This window comes from Cervus canadensis, chromosome 2 (assembly GCF_019320065.1).
Source record: "Cervus canadensis isolate Bull #8, Minnesota chromosome 2, ASM1932006v1, whole genome shotgun sequence".
Classification (NCBI taxonomy): Eukaryota; Metazoa; Chordata; class Mammalia; order Artiodactyla; family Cervidae; genus Cervus; species Cervus canadensis.
In genome coordinates, this window is record NC_057387.1 from 58,900,234 (window position 1) to 58,926,300 (window position 26,067).

The window sequence follows — 26,067 nt, forward strand, 5'->3', positions numbered from 1 at the left end:
AGCTATTACATTGTAACAGAAAATTTTAAAATGAAGAAGTGAAAAATGATTGGCCAAATGGGGATAACTGTTGAAGCAGAGTCATAGGTACATGAGTTCTTTATACTCTCCTTTCAAAAACATAGGAAAATTCTTAGACTACAGTGTTGAAGGAAAGAAAATACATATATTCTGGGAGAAAAAAATAGAAAGAAATACAACATATTAGTAATGAAAAAAATTTTTAATAATTCTTAAAAAGCAGTTTTAGGTTAACAAAACTGAGAAGAAAGTACAGAGATTTACCATATATCTCCTGCCCTTATATATGTATAGTGTCCTTCATTCTTAATATCATTCACAAAAATGATTACTTTTTACCAAAGATAACTACACTGATACATTATAATCATCTGAAGTCCATATTATACGTAAGGGTTCACTCGTTGTATATTCAGTGTGCTTAGTTGTATATTGCTGTGCTTAGTCGCTCAGTCATGTGTGACTCTTTGCAACTCCATGGACTGTAGCCCGCCAGGCTCCTTTGTCCATGGGGATTCTCCAGGCAAGAATACTAGAGTGGGTTGCCATGCCCTCCTCCAGGGGATCTTTCCAATCCAGAAATTAAACCCAGGTCTCCTGCATTGCAGGTTGATTCTTTACCATATGAGCCACTAGGGAAGCCCAGTGGGTTTGGACAAATGGACAAATGCATAATGACAAATATCCATCACTAGAATATCATGGAGAATATTTGAACTGCCCTAAAAACCCTCTGTGCTCTGTTATCTCCCCCCAACTCCCCACTCTGGCAACCACAGATCTTTTTCACTGTCTCCATGTTTTTGTTTTTTCCAGAATGTCATAGAGTTGGAATCATATGGAATGAATGTTTGAGAAGACCATTTAGAACCCATATTTATAATGAAAAAGTATTTATTTGCAAATAAATATTACCTTCGTTATGAAACCCATGGAAAGCATGAGGATTCCTCTGTGAAAATAAAGAAGGTATTGATAAAACAGTCCCCAGAAAGGTAAAGCTCTTATATTGATAACAGTTCAACTACAGAACAGTAAAACAGAAAATAATTTTTAAAGAAATTGTATGTGAAGAAGCAGTTTGTCTCCCTTGGGAAACAAAGTCTGCCCTTGGCAATGAAACACCTTGGCAGACTGACTCAGAATCAAGACTGGACAAGGAAGAGAAAGAGAAAAGTGAAGGAGAGGAATAACCAGATAGCAATTCATTAAGTGAATCTTTCTGGAAAAAAAGAAGAATGCTTTCTAAACAGTTAAGCAAAATAAAGAAAGAAACAAGAGACAAATGTAGGTCTGTAAGACTTTGCAGAGATGACTTTATTACATTTTCAATTTGAAGAAATATTTCAGTTGCTTCTAATCTGAAAGGAGTTCTTTTGTTTTCCAGCCCTTCAGTATATTTTGGAAAGGAACCATGACCTGAGGTACTGTTGTTTTTGGAGATTAAGAGAAATGCAGTCCTCTGCTATTGTTCTTCTGATCCTCTCCAACTATAACCAGTTGCAGGCAGTTATGTGTGGCCTTTGTAGCTTGATGTCTACTACATAATTGGAGTTGAGATGTCAAGTATTTCCCTAACGAGCTCAAGGTCTGAAGTAAACCTTGAACTGCAATCACAATAGTGGGGCATTTCAATGCATCTGCTACTGAACAGGTTAGAGCTGTTACGCCTCCAAAAACATGTACATGGTTGCTTGGAGAGAGGGAGAGAGATAAATTGAGCATACAGAAGAAGGAAATCTCTTTCTATAATAAATTAAGAGGATTATCATTTTAAAAATGCTATTTCTATTGCTTAGGTTTAGAAATTCAGCCCTACAATGATTGATTCTAAACATTTCTAATTCTATTCAAATCTAACTAAATGTAGAAAGCTGGAAAAAGGAAGAATTCTTGGAAGACGAAATGATACCATAAGCCTTCCTCAGAAATGACTAGCATATTGGTGGAAGCTCAGCTATTCTTCACAAAAGAGTATCTGGCATCTCTAAGCACAGATAAACACAGGTGTTACTTATAAACACAGCCAAGCCTCATCCCCCTGTAAATGCTCCAGGTTGCTGCCTGTTCTGTCATGCAAAGATGAGGGTGAACCAGAGAATGCCATAACTCCCAGCCTGGATGACTCCAACCACAGCAAACTTCTCTCCTAAATAAGTACTTAGACCTGCACAAAGTTATTAATTGTGCTTGCTGCCCCAAACTTAAAGTGATAATATGATGACTGAAGTCTATCATTATTATAAAAGAACTAATGTCTCCCAGCTTTGGTTAAAGATCTGTTCTGAGACTGTACTGGAGTGGGGGAAAAAAATCAATGTTCTGCTCGTTGATAGGGTCTTCAAATCATGAAACCACTATAGCAAGAAGATAGACGTTTTAAATTAGCAGACTGCATAATAAAATAATCTCATGCTGTCCGTCCTTCTCAGTGAAACAATCATTTTAAGCAACCCATGATACACAACTATTTGGATGTTTTATTAAGCACAAGCTTTTCAATCCTTTGAATCAGCACATTGGCTGGAGAGCAGACTTAGCCTTATGATTTGGAGTGTGAATGCGTTTGTGCTTGTCTCTTTTTATTGCTTTGGGGATTTTCCCAATGTAAATCCTCTTGGAACTTAACTCTCCAGTTTTGTACAGATGTACTGTAACTGACTCTGTTTATGATCCTCTATCCAGTTTTTTTTTCTTTAATGGGAATAGACAGATTAGACATACTTCTAAAGGGTCTATTGTGCATTGTGAGCACTGTGTGCTTCATTGCAAAAGAAAAAACAACAACAACAACAACCCAGCTGCTTAATTTATGGATATCAGCAACAGGGCCAGCAATTTCAACATGGAAAGTGGAAGTCTCATCATTCATAAAGCTGCCAAGAGTTTCTTCTGAATTTCAGACTGAACAAGAATCTGTTTTTCTCCAACTACTTTTTCAAACAACTAAATTGAGTGCTCGTGGAAGGTACTTATTTTCCTAAGTGAAGTGCTCTACATCACCAGTGAACAGATACAACAGAGGGAGTGGCATTTAAGGCATTACAAACTTCCTCAACTTCCACTAGTATGCTTTAAGCTTAATCTAGATCCACTATTTCTAAGGATCAATAAAGGTGAGGCTCTGTGGCCTGTCTTAGTCTGTTCTTTGGCACTATCTGTAAAACCACCAACTGCAATTGTAACTTTTCAGAATCAGCTAGGTCTGCATATAAACATTTTGCTTCTGTAATGCATTACCTCATACAATTTTGACTCACTGCCTTCTGTATATGGCCCAGAGCCATCAGTATCTTAGAGACTACTCCATGCCCTCCAACTAAAACAGAGATGTGGGCTGAGGATGGCAAGTACAAGCCCTATGCCAAGAGCTCTCTTCTTGGTTTTGTCTTATTTTTCTCCTAGCTCTCTTTCTGACCTTTGTTTTGGCAATCCAATCCAGTATTCTTGCCTGGGAAATCCCATGGACAGAGGTAGCCTGGCGGACTATAATATATGCGGTAGCAAAGAGTTTGAACGGACTGGGCATCTGAGTGTGAGCAGTCCTTTTCTACTTAGCAGTAAATGTTTTGGGGTATATCCTGGAGATATGAGAGAGCTCAAAATGATCTCTTTCTCAGTATGCCAGTCTTTCCAGAACTTTATGAGAATTTGATGGCACTTTTTTTTTAATGTTTAATTAATTTATTTATTTGGCTGTGTTGGGTCTTAGTTGCAGCCCACAGGATCTTCACTGCATCATGTGAAATCTTTCATTGTGGTGCACAGGTCTTTAGTTGTGGCACACAGGCTCCTGAGAGTGCAGGCTCAGTAGTTGCAGCCGTGGACTCAGTGGCTGCAGCCTGTGGGCTTAGTTGCCCACACATGGGATCTTAGTTCCCCCACCAGGGATAGAACCCACATTCCCTGCATTGCAAGGCAGATTTTTCACCACTTGACCACCAGCGGAGTCCCAATGACACTTCCTATGAAGTTGTCTTTGGAGACCCAAGACTCTAGACCCTTCTTCAGATAAGACTGTATGAACAATAAGTAATTGCTCTCTTAGAAATTAATTTCTCTTGGGTGGGATCCTGAAAGGATTTGCTTTCATTATGAAAGTATTTTCAGAGGCAAATTGTCTTAAAGTGTAGTCTCAATATTTTACGAACAGAGGAACGTCAACATGAAACATGTCAGAAGAGTAAACCACGAGAAGTACCTGTCAGCAATGAGTAAATGGAATCAGAAGAGACAATACATGCACATGGAAAATGTTTTTCAAAAGAAAAATATCAGTGCACAATGATCCATTTAACAGAGGGATTCCATCCTAAATTATTCCACCAGTGTCTGAAATTCCCAAATGCAATATATTTTTGGCTACTAATTATTGAGTCTGGATTCATGCCTACAAATTGAAGATAACATGTTCTTGTGCCCCATTACTAATGCCTTTAACAAGGCTTCCTCTGAATATTTTTTTTTTCACATTTTAACACTTTTGGTTGTTGAAATTCCATTTAACAGAGTAGTTTCATAGAAACACTCCAATCTTATTCTATCCAAGTATTTGGGATGCAGGTATATAATAAGATGCCCCAATGTTATTGTCACATGTTTTAGTAAGGAGCTGGTTTTGCACAGCCGCATTTGGATTTGTGATGAAAGAACATCATACTTCTGTATATATAAAGATGTATAATGACAACTTGATTTTGCCTCCAGAAAACCCTCTTGAGGACAAGGTGTTTGCTTACTCAGTTAGGTAAGCCAGAACCTAAGGGAAGACATGAATCAGAGGAACCAACTTTAGCTTAGGTATGTTGTACTTGGATTTCTGAATTACTCATAGATTAAGCTCCAAGACTAAGATCCAAGTTGGGATCCTCCTATAGATGTGATTTAAAAAATAATTATCACCAGGCTAAAATCGCATCTTGTTCTAGGTCTGTCACTAGTTAGCTTCAGAAGCGAAGGAAACATACAGCTTCTCAAGTGATTTCTTCGTTCCCCCATGCACAAGATGATAATGATAACCAGCTTACACTCTTCACAGGATCCATGTGAAGATTAAATGCTACCATACAGGAACTTCTTTGGTGGTCCAGTGGTTAAGAATATGCCTTGCAATGCAGGAGACATGGGTTTGACCCCTGGTGGGGAAGTAAGATCCCACATGCTGCGGAGCAACTAAGTCACAACTACTGACCTGCCTGCAAGTCTCAGCTACTGAGCTGGCATGTTCCAGAGTGCCCACTGCAAGATAATCACATGAAGACATATAATTGAAATCACGACAAAGTGTTATAAAGGAAGAATACACTTTGAGAGCATAAAACAAGGCCTCAATTATAGTGCAGGTTTTGGTGAATGTTGCTAAGGAAATGACATTACCTGAGGCTTAAAGGTGAGTAGAAGTTACTCACATAAATGCAAAGCATTAGCTCACAGTCAGAGAAAACAACAAGGAGAGATCTTGACACATGGAAAATAAGGGACAGAATGGACAAGACTATATTAGAAATATAAGAAGAGCTAAGATCACACAGAAACCTAAACGTTAGTAATTAGGAATAGATGGGAAACCATTAATATGGAATAAACAAATTCAGAATAACATATATAAACTAATAACTACTTTTTATATGAGTATACAAGAAACTACTATTGCAGCCCTCACCCAGAATCAGTGACTTTCACACCATGCTGTCTGGAATCCTAGACTGCTCCAGAGCTGTCTCAGCAGGGCCCAGTAGTGGGCTAGGTGTAGGGAGGAGGGTACGGAGGACCCCAAGCTAGGAGCATTGCATGGCTCCACCCACAAACCACCCTACTTCTTGCCTCCAATCTTAATTTATATTTTGGGCTACTACATAAGAATCATTGGAATAAGGATTCCAGAGTCAAGGAAGGCAGGAGGGCAAGGGGAGTTCACAAGGAGAGAGAGAAAGTTACTATCTTCCATAAGCAATATATCTCTGTAATGTTATATATGGCCTTGATCCACATTTTCTTCTTTTTTTTGCCTAGAGGAGTTGGTATTTTGTTTTCCAGGAGCTTATCAATGTTTTCTCCGTTGACTGCTTGCCCATGGATCATCTTTTATATCAGATCATTTGTCTCAAAATGGGGCCTAACTCACTAGTCCACAGGCCTCAGGAAATCTGTGATGCCTCGAAAGGCGGGCTTGTGAGCACTCTCTTTATGGAAGGGAGAGCCTGCTTTTTCTGTTGAGTGATACTAATATGCCTTGATTCTGGTGGTACTTCCTCAGGCTCTCCTTTCTGAGGTTTTAAAACCTTTTTATTACAGCTTCCAGGGCTTTGTTCAGGATGGTTGATGGTGTTCTGAGACCTGGGAAGAGAGGAATAGCAACCGCAGTACTTGTTATACACAAGAGAGATCTGGATGCTGAGCTCGAAGCCCAGACTGGAAAACACAGTGTGAGCGACTGCCCACTGGCTGACAAGGAGCAAGAGGGACACAGCCTTGCCCTCCCCTCCCCACCCCATGCTCTGTGCCTCAGGCTAGCTGAACGAAGGATGACATTGGTATAAAATGGATGCAGACTTAGCAAGCTTGTAAACAGTAATAAAGGAGTGTAAAGAATAAGGCTTCAGTCCCAGAAGACTCAATCCCAGAATCTCCAGAGGGAGCCATCGTGCTGTTCCACTTAATATTTTCTATCTACCTATCTCATCCAAGGTAGAAAGTTACTTGTCAGTCTCTCTCTACCCAAGTCAAAAAGCAACCTGGCAATCACATGCCACATGACACATCTATGAAACTACAAAATGTTAATATATTTTTTGTGGGTAAGAGTCTTCTAAAATTACCATTCCTAGTTTTAACTTGTTAAATGGGGAAAGACATTACAGCAAGCAAAGAGAAGGACATGTTGAAGCCTAACTTGGAGAAACTTCCACATGGAACTTGGAAGACATTCCAGGATCACCTGCTTCAGATTGAAGCAGTCCAAGTTGTTGCTGGTCCATATAGTCAAAGCTATGGCTTTTCCAGTAGTCGTTTATGGATGCATGAGTTGGACCATGAAGAAGGCTGAGCTCTGAAGAATGGACACTTTTGAATTGTGGTGCTGGCCTCTTCAGAATCTCTTGGACTGCAAGGAATTCAAATCAGTCAATCCTAAAGAAAATGAACCTTGAATATTCATTGGAAGGACTGATGCTGATGTTTAAGCACCAATATTTTGACATCTGATGGAAAGAGCTGACTCACTGGAAAAGTCCCTGATGCTGGGAAAGACTGAAGGTAAAATGAGAAGGGGGCGGCAGAGAATGAGATAGTTACATAGCATCATCAACTCAATGAACAGGAATTTGAGCAAATTTCAGGAGACAGTGGAGGGAGCCTGGTGTGCTGCAATCTACCAGGTAACAAAAAGTCAAACACAACTTAGTGTCTGAACATCAACAACAATCTTTGTCAGCAAAGTGATGTCTCTGCTTTTTAATATGCTGTCTAGGGTTATCATAGCTTTCCTTCCAAGGAGCAAGCATCTTTTGATGTCAAGACTGCTATCAACATCTGTAGTGATTTTGGAGTTCAAGAAAATAAAATCTGTCACTACTTCCACTTTTTGCCTCTCTATTTGCCATGAAGTGATGGGAACAGGTGCCATGATCTTAGTTTTTTGAATGCTGAGTTTCAAGCCAGTCTTTTCACTCTCCTCTTTCACCCTTATCAAGAGGCTCTTTAGTTCCTCTTCACTTTCTGCCATTAGAGTAGTATTAATATCATCTGCATATCTGAAATTTTTTATATTTCTGCCAGCAATCTTGAGTCCAGCTTGTGATTCATCCAGCCCAGCGTTTCACATACTACTTTGCATAGAAGTTAAATAAGCAGGATGACAATATACAGCATCATCAGACTTCTTTTTCAATTTTGAACCAGTCAATTGCTCCATGTCTGGTTCTGTTATTTCTTGGCCCACATACAGGTTTCTCAGGAGACAGGTAAAGTGGTCTGGCACTGCTGTCTCTTTAAGAATATACCAGTTTGTTGTGATCCACACAGTCAAACAGTCTAAGAACAGTTGTGGAGTCCAACCTGTATGCTCTAGTTTTAAGGTCTCAATAGGCAATATTACCTACTTCACTTCTGTGGCAGAGAGCCATGTGCTCACACAATGTTGAAGACATCCCTGACACTTTTCAGCTCCCCTTGAAGGTAGGTTTAGGCCATTGACTCTTCTGGTTAGTGGGCTTGGAGATGAAGAGATACCCTGGTCTGACACTCTAAAAGTGTGGATATAAGTTCCACACAGTCTTTCATTTGATTCACAAGCCCTGGTTTCATAATCCTCCAGTGACTTCCCTGTTGTACCCACTGGAATTTCAACTGGGCTACCAAGACTGTATCAACTAATAAAAACCACAAATGAAATTAAGGCAAATCTTCACTTAAACCTTCTGACACTTCAAGCTCTTCATCTACTCACTGCCATATTTCTCCAGGTTATGGCTCTTCTGTATCATGTGATTAATCTGAGCCCTCTTCACTCCCCTGAGCCTTGCTTTCTTAAGGATTGCCAGTGAGCAGGCTGGGAATACCAAAACAACTACTTCTTCTTAGTCTTCATCTTTTTTTAACATCCTTGGAATATCTGGCATTCATCATTGGCAAAATGACTTTTCTTTAAATTTTCTTTTCCCTGAAATTCTGTGACTCTACTAAATCAATTAACCAAGAAGTACTTGTTGAGCAACTTCATACACTAAAACTGTCTATGTCCCTTGGGCTCTGTTCCTTTATGCTTTCCACTGAGATATCTTATAGCTCTATCAATAGATTCCCTAAGCTCTAGTTTTCTAATTTGTAAAGTGAAAATAATAATATTCTCCCTTTCAGTTGGTATGAAGATTAAACAAATTAAATTAGGTGGTATTTATAAAGGAAACCATGACAAACTATTAAATACAGGAATGGCAAACTCCCTTACAGCCACTGTTGTGAAATTACAGCTGCCCAAACATTTCAGATCACCATTTGCAGTCTCACCTTTCTAGCAATTGCCAGCCTCACATTTTCAATTTCTAAGGAACATTTCAAATGCAGTATTTACATTCACCTCAAATTGCATGTTGAAAAAAAGCAAATGCAATATTCACATTCACCTCAAATCTATAAATGAGTCCACAATTTGAAACTCTTCTCTACAACAGTGTTTCACCCCCTACCTCAACAGTTTCTATTTCTGGCAGTGGTACCATTATTAACCCCTTCATCAAGGTTTGAAGCTTAAGTTTCATTTATTGAAAGTTCCTGATTATATCTTCTTTCCATTTCAGCTTAGTAAAACAGTAACTGGACAGTAACTTGCAGTGACTTGCAGTGTTTGCCTTCAATTCAAAATTGAATCATATACAAGTCCTGCCTTCAGGTTGAAGAAGCATTGAATGGATTTGTCAAAAGAACAAGGTGAGACTTCCCTGGTGGTCTAGTGGTTAAGAACCTGCCTGTCAATGCAGGGAACATGGGTTAGACTCCTGGTCTGGGAATATTCCACATGCTGTAGAGCAACTAAGCCCATGTGCCATGGTTAATGAGCCTGTGCTCATTAACCCATGCACCACAGCTACTGATGCCCAAGTGCCTAGAGCCCATACTCTGCAATGAAAGAAGCCACTGCAACAAGAATCTTGCACAACACAACTAGAGAAAGCCTGCATGCAGCAACAAAGACCCAGTGCAGCTAAAAAATAAAAGAACTAAATAAAATTTAGAAAAAAGAACATTAGCAAAGTTTCAAGGTTTAGCCAAAGAGGCCTATAGATTATTACAACACGAGTTTGCAGCCAGAGATATAAGGACAGACTTTTCAAGAATTGGATATAATTATGAAATGGAAGAGAAAGGAGTCACAAAGACTTGGACTCAACTGAGCAACTAAGCACGGCAGAAAAGACTGATGGAACTGGAGGGCTACTAGCTTGTTGTGTTGCTGAAAGTGGGACAATAAAGTGGAAGAGGACTGGATACTGACAAAGGCCAGGTGTGACCATGGGAGTGGAATGCTAAAAGGACAAATGTTTTTTAAAAAGACTGAAGCTATTTATCTGGTGCATTTTCCACATGGAAATTGAAGTTGCCCATGGTAGTGGCAGGAGTGGTGGTGGAAAGGAGGACTAAGATGATGCCAACTCAATAGGAGATGTGGTGATTAGAAAGTAGCAGATGACAACTGGAGATTTATCCAGATGGCATGAGCCTCGGGGTATTTTGAATAAAGGTGACATGGTACAAAAGACGCAGTGGGAGAGATGGGAGAATATCCTTTGTGAACAAGTTCTCGACCTGCATCTTTTTTTGTTGTTGTTGGCAACAACCCAGGAACCTTGTTATCCAATGCACTAAAATACAGTAGAATTAAAAATTGGATGGGTCCTTTCAAGAGGATTAGTTGCTAAAGTAACTGAGACACCCCCTTTAAGAGTTTCTTATATAAAAAGAAGATTTTAGAACAAATTTCAAATGCATATTAGAGAAATTTCTAGTTAATTTGTGAGCTATTGAAATTATTTACCTTAAATAAATCTCAAGAGTCTTCTTCATCACTTCCAACTTATACAGGTCACTAACCAAGACTAACAGAGACCACCCATAAAGAAAGCTAAACATTTTATTGGCTCCAGCTTAGTCGTGTGGATAGCATCCAAAGATTTCCAGCCCTCCCCCCCCACCATGGAGATTTCATAGGATTGTGAATTTATGTAAACCACCAACATTCTGAGGTTAGTGGTGCAAGGAATAAACAGAGAAAGCTGAACAGATAATTCAAGCTGTGTAGCAATTTGGAAAAAGTAGTTCTATCTCAGATTAATAAAATGGAAATTGTGCTTCTAGAACTATGTTGCTTCCTGTTACTGCCAAATCTCTTTTGCATTTGTATGATCAAAAACTCATAATCCTATTGAATGCACACAAAATTGGATAATAAAGTTCTCCAAGTGTTACTGTTAGTATTTGCTCACTAATACTATCACAGAGGGAAAGCAGCATGCATATAAGATGTTACAATATTATAAACTTCTGAATCTTTGTAATACTTTCTTTACCCTGTTCAAAATATATCTCCAAATTAAGAACAGAAAGTCATTTTACCAGATAAAATACAGCATATCTAAGTGTAAATTAGTGAGGTGATTAGCTATTGACTGTACAGAAAAAAAAAATTGAACTGTCAAATTTTGTTGGGTTTTTTTTGAATGAAGGATTGAAGAGAAGTTTGGCTGCAAAACCAATAGTTGATCTAAAGTGGCTTTTTTTCTCCGTAATAATGTGTTTGGGCTGCAAAGTAGTGTTATCATATACTGATGCCATGAAAAACTGTGCATAAAGACGGGAATGTGTTGGGGGAAGGACAGAAGGCTGATGATGATTAACAGAAAGTGATAACACCATATTGATTCTCATTTCCTTTCTTATCCCCAAATTACCATAAGACAGACCACAGAGAAAATCCCAAAAGACAGCAAAAATTATGCACATAAACTCTTTCATTGAATCCAAACGCAGTATATTAGAAGAATCTCAAGGGCAAATGTTTCCTTTGGAACATTAAATTGGTACAATACCAAGTGTATTTTTATGAACCCTTAAAACAATATGACTCATGGAAATTCTATGAAGAGGGATGTAAGTGGGGAGAGAGAAATCCCCACCACAATTCAGCTTTATCTGAATTTCAGAATCATTTGACTGGGAAAGAGGCTGTTTCTCAAAAAGGGAATACAGTACTTTAAAAATGAAATAGCAAATTTTGCTTTGTTTCTGGAGTTATAAGAGAACTTGAGAAGTTCCCTAAATTTCAACTTAAACAAACTCACTCAGTGGATATCATGCTGGTATTAAGTACTGCAGATGGAAAGAGGGAGGGGTGAGGAGGGATGGGGTGAATGGCATTCTGTAATGTATCTCCTGTTCAACATTACTGAATTATTTATGTGCCAGTTTCTTGCTACATGTTTATCATATAGATTACGTGTATATCTTTTAGACAATGAAGAAAAACAGATATAAATTCTTTTTCATCTCACTCAAGAGATGAAAGAAGATTTGTAATCATTAAAGACATGTAGCTGTGTCCTAAAATAGCTTAGGTAATATTAAACCAAGGAAGCCAGCATGTCAGATGCTGGTATTGACATTACTTTGTGCCACTCTTCTTTTAGTGTCTCTCTTCATTTTGGACTTCCCTGGTAAGCTCTGCTGGTAAAGAATCTGCCAGCAATGCAGGAGATGGTGGTTCAGTTCCTGGGTTGGGAAGATCCCCTGGAGAAGGGATAGACTACCCACTCCACTACTCTTGGGCTTTCCTGGTGGTTGTTGTTCAGTCACTCAGTCGTGTCCAAATCTTTGTGATCCCATGGACTGCAGCACACCAGGCTTCCCCATCCATCACCATTTCCTAGAGCTTGCTCAAATTCATGTCCATTGAGTCAGTGGTGCCATCCAACCATCTAGTACGCTGTCATCCCCTTCTTCTCCTGCCTTCAATCTTTCCCAATATCAGGGTCTTTTCCAGTGAGTTGGCTCTTCATATCAGGTGGACAAAGTATTGGAGCTTCAGCTTCGGGAGCAGTGACCTCACAAGAGACAGTCAGACTTGCCTGTGAGTGTCCAGTAGTCTCTGGTGGAGTACAAGTCAACAGTGGCCTGCCACAGTGTCAGGGACACTGACTACAACAGTCCTGGCAGCACAGCATGCTGGTATAAGCCCTTCTGAAGGCGGTCACCATTACCCCTCAGTTCAGTTCAGTTGCTCAGTCATGTCCAACTCTTTGCGACCCCATGAATCGCAGCACGCCAGGCCTCCCTGTCCATCACCAACTCCCGCAATTTACTCAAACTCATGCCCATCGAGTCGGTGATGCCATCCAGCCATCTCATCCCCTGTCATCACCTTCTCCTCCTGCCCCCAATCCCTCCCAGGATCAGGGTCTTTTCCAATGAGTCAACTCTTCTCATGAGGTGGCCAAAGGATTGGAGTTTCAGCTTCAGCATCAGTCCTTCCAGTGAACACTCAGGACTGATCTCCTTTAGGATGGACTGGTTGGATCTCCTTGCAGTCCAAGGGACTCTCAAGAGTCTTCTCCAACACCATAGTTCAAAAGCATCAATTTTTCAGCACTCAGCTTTCCTCGCAGTCCAACTCTGACATCCATACATGACCACTGGAAAAGCCATAGCCTTGACCAGATGGACCTTTGTTGGCAAAGTAATGTCTCTGCTTTTTAATATGCTATCTAGGTTGGTCATAACTTTCCTTCCAAGGAGTAAGCATCTTTTAATTTCATGGCTGCAATCACCATCTGCAGTGATTTTGGAGCCCAAAAAAATAAAGTCTGACACTGTTTCCACTGTCTCCCCATCTATTTCCCATGAAGTGATAGGACCAGATGCTATGATCTTAGTTTTCTGAATGTTGAGCTTTAAGCCATTACCCCTACCTAAGGCCAAATTACAGTGAGGGAACACAGCTTCACCCACCAGCAGAAAACTGGATTAAAGATTTACCAAGCATGGCCCTGCCCACCAGAGCAGAGCAAGACCCAATTTTACCCACAGTCAGTCCCTGCAGGTGGGACTAGTGGTAAAGAACCTGCCTGCCAATGCAGGAGACATTAGAAACGCAGGTTCCATCCCAGGGTAGGGGAGATCCCCTGGAGAAAGACATGGCAACCCCACTCCAGTATTCTTGCCTGGAGAATCCCATGGACAGAGGAGACTGGCAGGCTACCCTCCATGGGGTTGCAAAGAATCAGACACAACTGAAATGACTTACCACAGTCCCTCCCACCAGGAAGGTTCCACAAGCCTCTTATTCTCATCCATCAGAATGCAGACAGAATGAAAACCACAGTCACACAAAACTGACCAAACTGATCACTTGGATCACAATCTTGTCTAATTCAATGGAACTATGAGCCGTGCTGTGCAGGGCCACCCTAGATGGACGGGTCATGATGGAGAGTTCTGACAAAACAAAGTCCACTGGAAAAGGGAAAGGCAAACCACTTCAGTATTCTTACCTTGAGAACCCCATGAACAGTATGAAAAAGCTATAAGATGTCACACTGAAAGAAGAACTCCCCAGGTCAGCTGGTGCCCAATATGCTACTGGAGAAAAGTAGAAAAACTGCCCCAGAAGGAGTGAAGAGGCTGAGCCAAAGCAGAAACAACACCCAGTTGTTGATGTGTCTGGTGGTGAGAGTAAAGTATCATGCTGTAAAGAACAATATGGCACGGGAACCTGGAGTGTTAGGTCCATGAATCAAGGTAAACTAGAGGAGGTCAAACAGGAGACGACAAGAGTGAACATCGACATTTTAAGAATCAGTGAACTAAAATTGACTGGCATGGGCAAATTTAATTCAGATAACCATTATATCTACTACTGTGGGCAAGAATCCCTTAGAAGAAATGGAGTAGCCATCATAGTGAACAAAAGGTTTTTCAAAATGCTGTACTTGGATGCAATCTCAAAAACAACAGAATGATCTCTGTTTGTTTCCAAGGCAAACCATTCAATATCACAGTAACCCAAGTCTAGGCCCCAATCACTAATGTTGAAGAAGCTGAAGTTGAATGGTTCTATGAAGACCTGCAAGACCTTCTAGAACTAACATCAAAAAAAGATGTCCCTTTCATCAGAGAGGACTGGAATGCAAAATAGGAAGTCAAGATATACCTGGAGTAACAAGCAAGTTTGGCCTTGGAGGGCAAATTGAAGCAGGGCAAAGACTAACAGAGTTTTGCCAAGAGAACACACTTATAGCAACATCCTCTCCTGGTGGCTCAGACAGCAAAAAATCTGCCTGCAATGTGAGAGACCTGGGTTCAATCCCTATGTTGAAAGGATCCCCTGGAGGAGAGCATGGCAAACCACTCTGGTATTCTTGCCTGGAGAATCCCCATGGACAGAGGAGACTGGCGGGCTATAGTCCATGGGGTCACAAAGAGTCAGACACAAGTGAGCGACTAAGCATAGCACAACTATTCATTTAATTCTACCAAAAAATCACTGCCATCTTGCTCTATTGTAAACATAGTACTCAGCACCCAGGTTAATTCTTTCTTCTAATTTCAGCATATAGAAAGGAAAGTTTCATGTTTAAGATAATTTAGCCCACATAAATAATCAGTTTACAAAAGAAAAGCTGAAACATTCCTCTTTAAAATGTCATTTTTTTTTAAGTACCGAACTTTCACCATCGATAGAGCAGAAAGGAGAAAACAGCTGCGTAATATGAGAAAGGGGAAGAAATAGAGATAGGCCTAGAACACTATAATATCTTAGATTGCTAAATTTTTAATTTCTTACCAGGCCACACAATTCCTCTCTGTCGGACAGTGTTATCCTATGCAATATCCCAATATCCTGATGACTTAGTGTGACCCACAGAGCTTCTCTTGGTTATGTATATTTTCCCAGAAGTCTGGGTCCATGGTGAGAAATCACCACACTGAGCTTTGCTTGTCATTAGACAAAGGCCAGGTAATTAATTTCTTGGACTTTGCTGCTTTCCCCTCAGGTTTATGATCTGTCTTCCCTTCCTTAAAAATTATGGATTCTAACACATATCTGGATAAATTCATCAATAAAATGTATTTTATGTGGGAGACACAAACATATCTATGAGTTTTGCATTAGTTAAGGTAAAAAGGAAAGCCTCAAATATGAAATCATTTTGACATTTATTCCAAAAGTTTTTAAAATTTCCCATGTTTTTCATTAAGGAAATTTAGAGGGTAGGGGAAGATAATGATAATGATAGATTAATAAAAGATATATTTCAAACAGTATTTCAAGGACTAAAGTTATGAACTCTTCATTAGTATTCAGAAACCCCACTGGTTTTAAGTAAGATTCCTTATACAATTGGGGCTGTGAAGCACAAGGGCGCAGGAGAAAATGATTAAATAATACAGTACATGCTCGAATGCACATGCAAACATTTGGCTAAGGATATGTATGCTTTTCTGACATCAGAACGTGATATTCCTTAGACCTACCATACGGCTCCATTATGCAGAAGGATCCACTAGAGAACTCCTGTTATGCAGCAAAGCTGAAATATCTGCCTCTTTTATGCAGGCAATATTCCATTTTTAAATGTTTTCCAATCTGGCTTAGAATCACCCCCTCTGTGAACCAAATGTGTTCGTTACCAAATATTCTCCATGGTTTTCCTCCAAGGACTGAGACAGCCTCCAGGTGTTAGTAATGACCTAATCATACAAAAGCCAGCATATTTATCTACTCTTAGCCCCAAGAAAATATGGATCTGCTTCCTTCTTAGTCGACTTTGCCTCAACAGCCTTCATACATCTGCTGATTATATATTTGTAAATCTCTCCTTTTATCTCCCCAACAGATGCATGCTGTGATGAGAAATACTGAAGCACACATTAGGAGCAGTGATGGTTATCAGCCTAGCAGAGGCTGATGGGCTTCCTCCGATCTCGCCATGGAACCAGTGGAATGCCAGAAAATGATTGGCTGGGGAGCTCTTCCACATTGTCAGGAGCTTTGGAAAAAGGCTGTAAGAGAATGATGAGAAAAAACCAGGAGGATGGCAAATGCTTCACTGAAGCAATCTGTTACATCCCTCTTTGCAGAGTGGGATGCCTGGCCTGAGATGAGAAGTAATGGGACTGAGGAAGCAAAGGAAATAGAATCCGAGGAGACAGGACAGAAAGCAAAGATTTATATAGCAAGTATCGTAACCACTCTTATATTCTGGGCTTCTCCTCAACTTAATCCAGCTTCCATGTTCTGAAAATTGATTATTTCCCTCATGTATTTCTAGAAAACAGACCAAAAATGAGTTTAAAAATGAATTTAAAAAAACCTGGAAAGAGACAGGGGCAAAAAAAGACAAAAATGGAGAGGACCAGGAATCCAATTCCTGTTTCTCCTCCTTTTGTCAGACTAAGTGAAACATTTAAAATCATCAGCAGATATTGGCTGATCCTCGTCATTTTGAAAGTGGCTATTCAAACCTTTTAGAGAAGAATCTGGTCTTAGCACCAGTTATTGGCCAAGGTATGACATGTACTAATAGCACTTCAGGGACAATGGCCTTTCGATGACCATCAGGTACCAGTGCTTCTAAATTGGCCAATTTCATGTGTCAGGAGGCCAGAAGACATACAATCACATAAGAAAAACACTTTAATCCAGTCATTATAAGGTAGGAGCTGAACATAGTAGCTGAGGTGTTTATGGGGAAAGCTGTAATTTCAGCCTAGCTTCATTCAGTCAAGAAGATTGTTTCCAGTCTACCAGAAAACACTTCCAATAAGCTTGAAATACAACCTCAGTATCTTTCTTTATTTTTTGCAGGTTAACATGTGAAGTAAAGAGAGTTCCTCCATGTCATAGTTATGTTTACTGTCTAAAACCAATGAATAGCTGAATATCTTCCTTCCTAGAAACAAATAGATGGTTTAATTTTAATCTTTTCACAGACCAGTAGCAACAGAATTTGTTTTGCATTTTCCCTTTTCATTTACTTTTTGGCAGTTGATCACTGGCCTTAAAAAGATGAGAAGATAGATTTTTCAGTGCCATATTTTATGGGGGTTTTCATTCATTCGTTTAATTTCTTCTTTCTTTTACCCTCCAATCTCTTTTTCTCATGTTACATCGGCTACATCTCTTGCCACAAGCTCACATAATTCCTGCCGTGTGCCATTGCAACATCTAATTTGTTATGATGTATTATGCATGCAAATATAATTGCAGAGGAGGAGTTAAGCAGAATAACAGTGTAAAGAGGCATGTTTTTTTGACTCTGTCATTCCCAGAAAGTAGCATAAAAAGATCTGGGACAACTACATGTCATGATGAAAACATTAGAATGTCAGGATATCAAGTTAAACAATAGAACTGTCCTACTGAACCAACATCATCTGTCATAGGCAATGAGAGCCCCAAGAAGAGAAAAAAGCTATATGAAGTTGAGATAATTATTTGTCTTAAAATATGCCTTTGATTTTTACCTTGTGAAAAATAGAATAAAAATTGTGCTCTCAACATAATACTTTCAGATGAGAAATGTATAAACTTCTTTTATCACAATACATAATTATTTTTAGACCACTTAGTTTGAAAAGAATAATATTAACAAAAAGAGTAACCTAGAAGATAACTCAATAAATCTTAATAACACTACCCACAATCTTAAAAATTAAAGGATTTTACTTTGATCTTATGTCTGAAGAAGAAAACTGTAATGACATAGGAAATAACTTACTCCTTAAAAATCAAGTATTATGGAACATGACATATCCATTAAAAGATGACTAAGAGGATTTCTTCCTTAAACTACAGTGCTTATTTAATTTATACACAGAGTACATCATGCAAAATGCCAGGCTGGATGAAGCACAAGCTGGAATCAAAATTTCCAGAAGAAATATCAATAACCTCAGATATGCAGATGACAGATATGCACCCTTATGGCAGAAAGTGAAGAAGAACTAAAGAGCCTCTTGATGAAAGTGAAAGAGGAGAGTGAAAAAGCTGGCTTAAAACTCAACATTCAGAAAACTAAGATCATGGCATCTAGTCCCATCACTTCATGGCAAATAGATGGGGAAACAATGGAAACAGTGACAGACTTTATTTTCTTAGGCTCCAAAATCACTGCAGATTGTGACCTCAGTCATGAAATTAAAAGATGTTTGCTCCTTGGAAGAAAAGCTATAACCAACCTAGACAGCACGTTAAAAAGCAGAGACATTACTTTGCCAACAAAGGTCCATCTGGTCAAGGCTATGGTTTTTCCAGTAGTCATGTATGGATGTGAGAGTTGGACTATAAAGAAAGGTGAGTGCTGAAGAATTGATGCTTTTGAACTGTGGTGTTGGAGAAGATTCTTGAGAGTCACTTGGACTGCAAGGAGATCCAAGAAGTCCATCCTAAAAGAAATCAGTCCTGAATATTTATTGGAAGGACTGATGCTGAAGTTGAAAATTCAATATTCTGGCTACCTGATGCAAAGAACTGTCTCATTGGAAAAGACCCTGATGTTGGGAAAGATTGAAGGCTGGAGGAGAAGGGGATGATAGAGGATGACATGGTTGGATGGCAGCACCGATTCGATGGACATGAGTCTGAGTAAGCTCCAGAAGTTGGTGATGGACAAGGAAGCCTGGTGTACTGCAGTCCATGGAGTGGCAAAGAGTCAGACACGACTGAGCAACTGAACTGAACAGTGCCAGAAAAATCATCTCTTAATCATTATTTTAAATTGCCAACAGAACTCTAAAATATGGTCTCAAATGAAATAATTTTGTATGAAATAGATTTCAGACAATCTGTTTTAACCTCAAAAAAATTTTTCGATGTCCTGATATTTACATGGTAAATAATGAAATGGAGCTTTCTCAAACTGGCTTTTGATCTGGAACACTTACCTTTCCAAACCAGGCCTTTTCCCTTTTCATATCCATTACATATACTCATTCTTTGCTGAAGACTCAGAGAGGTTTGGAAGATATTCTCAGAAAGTTTATATATACACGGGAAGAGTGTATAGCTGTGCAAGAACAGAATTCAGGAGCAGGCCTAATTGGCAAGAAATGTTTAGCTACTTAGGTTACATCCATTGTCCTGAAAATTCCTTCCTATCCAGTTATGATTCAGACAGTTAGGGACAATCTAAGATGAAGGAAAAGTGCTCTTTCCACATGTAGCAGAAGATGGCAGTGAGAACATCGCCTTAGGATGGATGCTGAAGTAGAAACCCCAGCCTAAAACTGGAGCTCAGTAAAATTTAGGGATTCAGGTTGGAGACTCAGTTCTTTTCTTTATTTTTTCTCTATTTTTAAAGTTCATTTGTCTATTTACTCATATTTTAGGACAAAGAGTCATTTTTATTTTCATTATCAGCCTTGACGTCAGACCAGCACAGCACATGTACTTAGAAGATGCAAATCTTGGGGAAAGGGCCAGGCAAGCCTTGACATTGTACCCCTCCTTACTATCCACACCTCTGCTTAGCGTGAGAGGGAGCCTCGTCCTGACTTAGCCTGGAATGCACATGAACGCAAGGTGGGAGCCAACTGACCCAGTGACCTGTGCTTTCAACATGTCTACTGTTCTGTTAACAGTGAAGAGGTCCAGCTGGGCTTCCACTTCCACTCCTATTCTGAGAATAGGAATTCTCAGAAAATCGTTTTCAATCTTTTTATTCTTATTTTTATTTATGGAATAAATGCTGTCCAAATAAATCCTCATTAGGTGAGACTGACTTTGCAACTTGAGACAAGTTCCGATAAGCATTGATACTTACAATGCAGTTCGTATTTTCTTCGAAGAAAGGGCAGTTCAGACAATTTATCAGTGCTGTGCAACCTTGTCAACATATTAAGGAAGTGACGCATTAATGAACTGCACTGGATTGGGAGCAGGTAAAAGGAGACACAGTTTCTTGGATGGCTTGGGATCTAAAGCATTAGACATCCCCAGGTGTGACAGTAGAATCCTACCACCCACTCTTCTGATTGTCCAACAACTTTGTATCATTCTCCTAAACTCAGGTCAAACTTGACATGATTAAAAGTGGGTCTTGCCTCCAAAATCTAGAGACATAGGTTTAAACCTTAAAGATGATGGCTGTTCTGGGCCCCTAGCATGGCTCACCAGAATGCACCACTGAGAGAAACAGACAGTTGGGGTTGGTTATAAAAGTCTCTCTATTTCCTTCTTGGGCTCCTTTCTCAGTGTATCTGTCACTCAGGTTCATCTGTGTCCATAACAGCCCCTCCAACTAATGATTCCATCAAACATATGCATCTCCTTCCTCTTGGCCAAATCACTTACACACTGCTTTCCCTGACTCTCCAATAAGAATTAACTGACCCATCAGTTATTTGCTGCATGTTACTCTGTCAAAGCCTCTACCACACTACCTTGAAACAGTTTACTTGCTCCTCCTGTATTCAGACAACCCTCAGGAGTCCAAGGTTTGCTCCATTATACCAATTTTTTCAAACACCAAATCATGGCTTCAGGATTAAGACAGAGAGAGAGGAAGGAAAAATTATAGAAGATCTCAACTGTAACTGCTAGTGAACAGGGAAAAAAGTAAAAGCAAAGTGATTTTTAAAAATATGTCCCCTAAATGCACAGGTAAGTGATTTAAAACTCATAATTTTAAATCATACTGCCTAATGTTACTGAGAAGTACAAGAAACATAAACCTCTATAAGAACATTGATAGCTTCTGATATTCAACACATATTTTAGTTAGAATGATTCTGCCACTGGTATCAGTAGGGCAAAAAAGCTCTTTCTTTTAATAAATGGTAGTTGGACATCCATTTGAACAGTGTGAAACACCAGCTACCTTTAACAATATTCATCAACTGCCTTGTTAGACTTAGATGCCATCCTATGCTGGGAGGCAAACTGGTGAACTCTGTGACTTCTCTAAGTCCTTTTCAGCCCTCTGATTTTAGATCTTTGATTTTCTATTTATGATCTTCTAAGGCAGAGAAATGGAGTTGATTTATTCACATTAAGTCCACTGATATATTTTGAATAAAGTACAGAGGAGGGTTTTGTATGACTTCTCACTCATCTGAAGGTCTGTGACCTGTGAACTGCCTCAAGGCTCTGTCTTCAACCTCTCTTTGGAGTATTTCCAACCTATTCAAGCTCTTTCTTAAACTCTCCACTCTTTGGATGAAGATATCATTTGTAGCATTTATGGAATGAGTCTATCTACTACCAAATGTGTCTACTTTTTCTAATTAATATGTATCTCTAACAAATAAGCAAACAAAATTGTTGTAAGGGCAGAGCTTCATCAAGAATATCTCACTGCTCATGGAATACCTGTGATCTCAATGTATAAAGTACATAGCCCCCAGGTAACACTATCCTCTGAACTGAGTTTGCTCACATTTTTTTTTTCTGAGCCCAACTGTACTTGTTAAATAAGCTGAGCCCATCTGTACTTGTTAAATAAGGGCCAGATTCAATAAGCCCTATGTGCTGTTTCTACATCTTGAAGTGGCCATTTCACATCTCCCACTGTAAACTCCACAGACTCCCTACTGTGTAACATGCATTCCTTTGTTATTCCTTAAAGGAATAGCAATTCTGCTATGATTGTAGTAATTTCTCTAGAAAGGCTCTTTCTTGCAATTTTTTCCTTGTCTGGGGTCCTGTTGACTTTAGCGCTTATGGTTATGCCACATGCAAGGTAGCAGGAGTGCCTAGTGGAGGTGATATTGCAGCTCTGAATCTACCCAGAAAAGGAACTCCATGGGGTAGCCTTTTCAACAACGACCAGTTAGTTGGACTGTGGAATCAAGTGGCTATATTCCTTCTGCACTTACGCAGTAAAATTTCTTTTCATAAATCCTATAGAGATATAGCCACTTAATAATATTTTTAAGAAATAACACCCATAAATTGAATTGAAATATCCTTATTCATGAAATAATCCTTTTACAAGATGATTTTACACTAAAGAAGGACATTTTGTTTTGTAATTTGCTTTTGAAAACATAATTTGGAATTGTGTAAAGGAAATTTGGTCAAAAATATGAATAACTTGTCTGCAAGTAACCATAAATCCTAATACATATTCAATCTCAATCATAATTATTTATCTCAATCACAATGGTACATGATTCTTATTCTTACAGATGATAGAAAAAGCTACTCTGAAACACCAGGTTGACAAAACTTTTAAACCTTACCTTTTAATTTTGTCATAAATGCTAATTGAAACAAATAAATGTAACTTCTCTTTTTTGTTGTTATTGCTGTATTCCAAAAAGGAAAGGGGAAAAAATAAGTCAAAAAAGTTAAAAAGAATTTATTAAATATCTATTGTGAATCTGGCACCAGAATAACATGTATGAAAACAGCTCAAAAAAAGGTTTGCCATGTTAAGGGTCCTCTTTATTACCTCCATTAATGCTGGTAATATTAGAAATACATATTATTTCTGATAATACAGATGCCATAGAAAACCACCAATTTTAAGACTTAATCCAATAAAATTTAATTCGTGACTCACATAACAGTCTAATTCCACTGTCCCTAGCTAGCATGCAACTTTTCACATTTTAATTTAGAGACGAAGCCATATTCATATTGTGGTTCTGCCTTCTCTGAGGTCTTGGAAGAGTTATATTTTAGCCAGACAATGGAGAAAGACAAGAAAAGTCATATACAAGAGACATTTAAGGGTCAAGTCTGAAAAATATTTCTATCACTGCTTCTTACATGCCACTGACTAGAACTCTAGTTATGTGGGCACATCTAAATGCAAAGGAGAATATAGGAAATGAAGCTGTGTGCCTAAGACGAAGAGGAAAGAGACTTAGTGAGCAGCTAGCCACATAATGACTTAGTGAGAAGAAGAGTAGATGAAAATCAAAAGTCATAAATTTTAGACTTTGTGGTACTACTAAGCAGTGTATGCTGTAGAGTAAGTTTTTAAACATTTCTGGGCCATAATTTTTGCATAAGTGAAGTCAGTTATATTCTGATTCCGAATGAGAAAAGTAGGAGAATGAATTCATGGAAGCACAATAAAGTTGGAAGAAAAATAAAAATATGGTTGTTATAAAGCAGAAAGTACTATGATAACTGCCTAAATCATATTTTCTCAACCATTTCATTAAGGTATAGATGCCACACAACAAAGTACACATATTTAATGGATATAGTTTAAGATTTGACATATATGTACACTCAAGAAACCTTCATATCAAGATAAACATATAAAAATACTTATGATGAAGGTTAAAGAGGAAAGTGGAAAAGCTGGCTTAAAATTCAACATTCAAAAAACTAAGATCATGGCACCCGGTCCCATCACTTCATGGCAAATTGAAGGGGGAAAAGTGGAAACAGTGACAGACTTTACTTTCTTGGTCTCCAAAATCACTGGGGGGCAGTGACTGCAGCCATGAAATTAAAAGATGCTTCTTGGAAGGAAAGCTGTGACAAACCTAGACATCATATTAAAAAGCAGAGACGTCAGTTTGCTGACCAAGGTTCATATAATGAAAGTTATGGTTTTCCTGTAGTCATGTATGGATGTAAGAGTTGGACCATAAAGAAGGCTGAGTGCCAAAGAATTGATGCTTTCAAATTGTGGTGTTGGAGAAGATTCTTGAGAGTCCCTTGGATAGCAAGGAGGTCAAACCAGTCAATCCTAAATGAAATCAATACTGAATATTCATTGGAAGAACTGATACTAAAACTGAAACTCCAATACTCTGGCCACCTGATGCCAAGAGCAAACTCACTGGAAAAGAACCTGATCCTGGGCAAGATTGAGGGCAGGAGGAGAAGAGGGCAACAGAGGATGAGGTGCTTGGATGGCATCACCAACTTAATGGACATGTGTTTGAATAAGCTCCAGGAGTTGGTGATGGACAGGGAAGCCTGGCATGCTGCAGTCCATGTGGTTGCAAAGAGTCAGACCCAACTGAGTGAGTAAACAACAGCATCCTCAGAAGTTTTCTCCTGCTGCATTTATAATCTCTTACACCCTTCCCATCCATTCCACCATTTCCAGGCAACCACTGATCTAGTATTTGTCACTATAGTTTGCCTTTTCTAGAATTTTGTACAAATAAAGAGATATTCTTTTTATTGATTGACTTCTATCATAATTATTTTGGGATTTTATCCATGTCATTGTATATGTAATTAAAAGTTTCATTTCTTTTGATTGCTGAGTAATATTCCATTGTATGAATACAGCATGATTTTCTTATCCATTTTCCCATTGGTAAATAACTGGATAATTTCCAGGATTTTGTTAGTATAGATAAAACAGCTATGAACACTTGTATATAAATATGTCTATGGACAAATATTTTATTTTACTTCCATAAATACATAGAGGTAAAATGGCTGGATCATATTATCCTTTTTTTTTTTTTCTATATTTTCTCCCTTCTATTGGGTTAATTGATCAACTTTTATGATTCCATTAAATCTTTTCTATTGAATTATTATTTATATCTTTAAAATTTTGCTACCATAGTATTTTTCAATAGGCACTCTTAAGCTATCTGAATTTACTTTCAAATAACACACCACTTCAGTTGTAGTGTTAGGATTATATAAGAATATAATCCCAAATTCTCTCTCTTATTCTGTGCACCATTGTCATTTTTTAACATAAACTCTAAACACAAATTATGTTATTAGTATTTTTGATTGAACAGAATATCTCTTAGAGATATTAAGCTAGAAAACATAAATACATGTTAATATATAAATTTCATCTTACCTTAACTTATTCATTTCAAAACTGTTCATTTCTTCTGATTGATATCATGATATCTCCTAAAAAACTTCCTTTAAAATGCTCTGTAGAGTAGGTCTACTAGGAATGAATTCCCTCCATTTTTGTGTGTCTGCGAGAGTATCTATTTCTTCTTCACTTTTAGAGAATGTTTTTGCTGAGCATAGAATTCTGGCTTGACTATTTTTATTTATCTATTTATCTACCTATTTACCTTTAGCTGTGTTTCGTCCCCGTTGCTGCACGTGGGCTTCCTCCAGTGACAGTGTGACTTCTCATTGACGTGGCTTTTCCTGTTGCAGAGCACAGGTTTAGACCATGAGCTCCGTGGGTGTAGTGCAAGGCTGCAGTTGCCCATCCTATGTGCGATATTCTCTGACCAAGGATTGAACCTGTGTCCACTGTATTGGTAGCCAGATTCTCAACCACTGGACCACCAGGGAAGTCCTGGTTGACTGGCTTTATTTTTGTTTTCTTTTAGCATTCTAATGATTTTACATATCATCTTGCTTTCATGGTTTTATTCGGAATGAAATTAGGCATGAGCAGGGAGGGGTGACCTAGTTGAAAAAGATTCAAGTTGATCTCCAATTCCACCCAGACACACCCCAGTACAGCCCAGGAGAGTTCACAGACACGCTACAAATAACCACAGGAACTTTTCCAACTCTGACACATATGCCCTTGATGTACAACTCTGTCCTCAAGTGACCTTAGGTAGCCAGGAGCCTAGGAAGTGCTC

The 26,067-nt window shown here is 38.8% G+C and overlaps 1 long non-coding RNA gene across 1 annotated transcript in view; it reads right to left on the bottom strand.

Moving 5' to 3' along the window:
* Positions 1-25,613, bottom strand: part of LOC122427704 — a 91,812-nt gene extending 66,199 nt beyond the window's left edge. Inside the window, exon 1 of the long non-coding RNA XR_006265515.1 lies at positions 25,540-25,613. This is a non-coding gene — a long non-coding RNA (uncharacterized LOC122427704). The remainder of the gene's footprint in view (positions 1-25,539) is intronic.
* Positions 25,614-26,067: the final 454 nt, after the last annotated feature.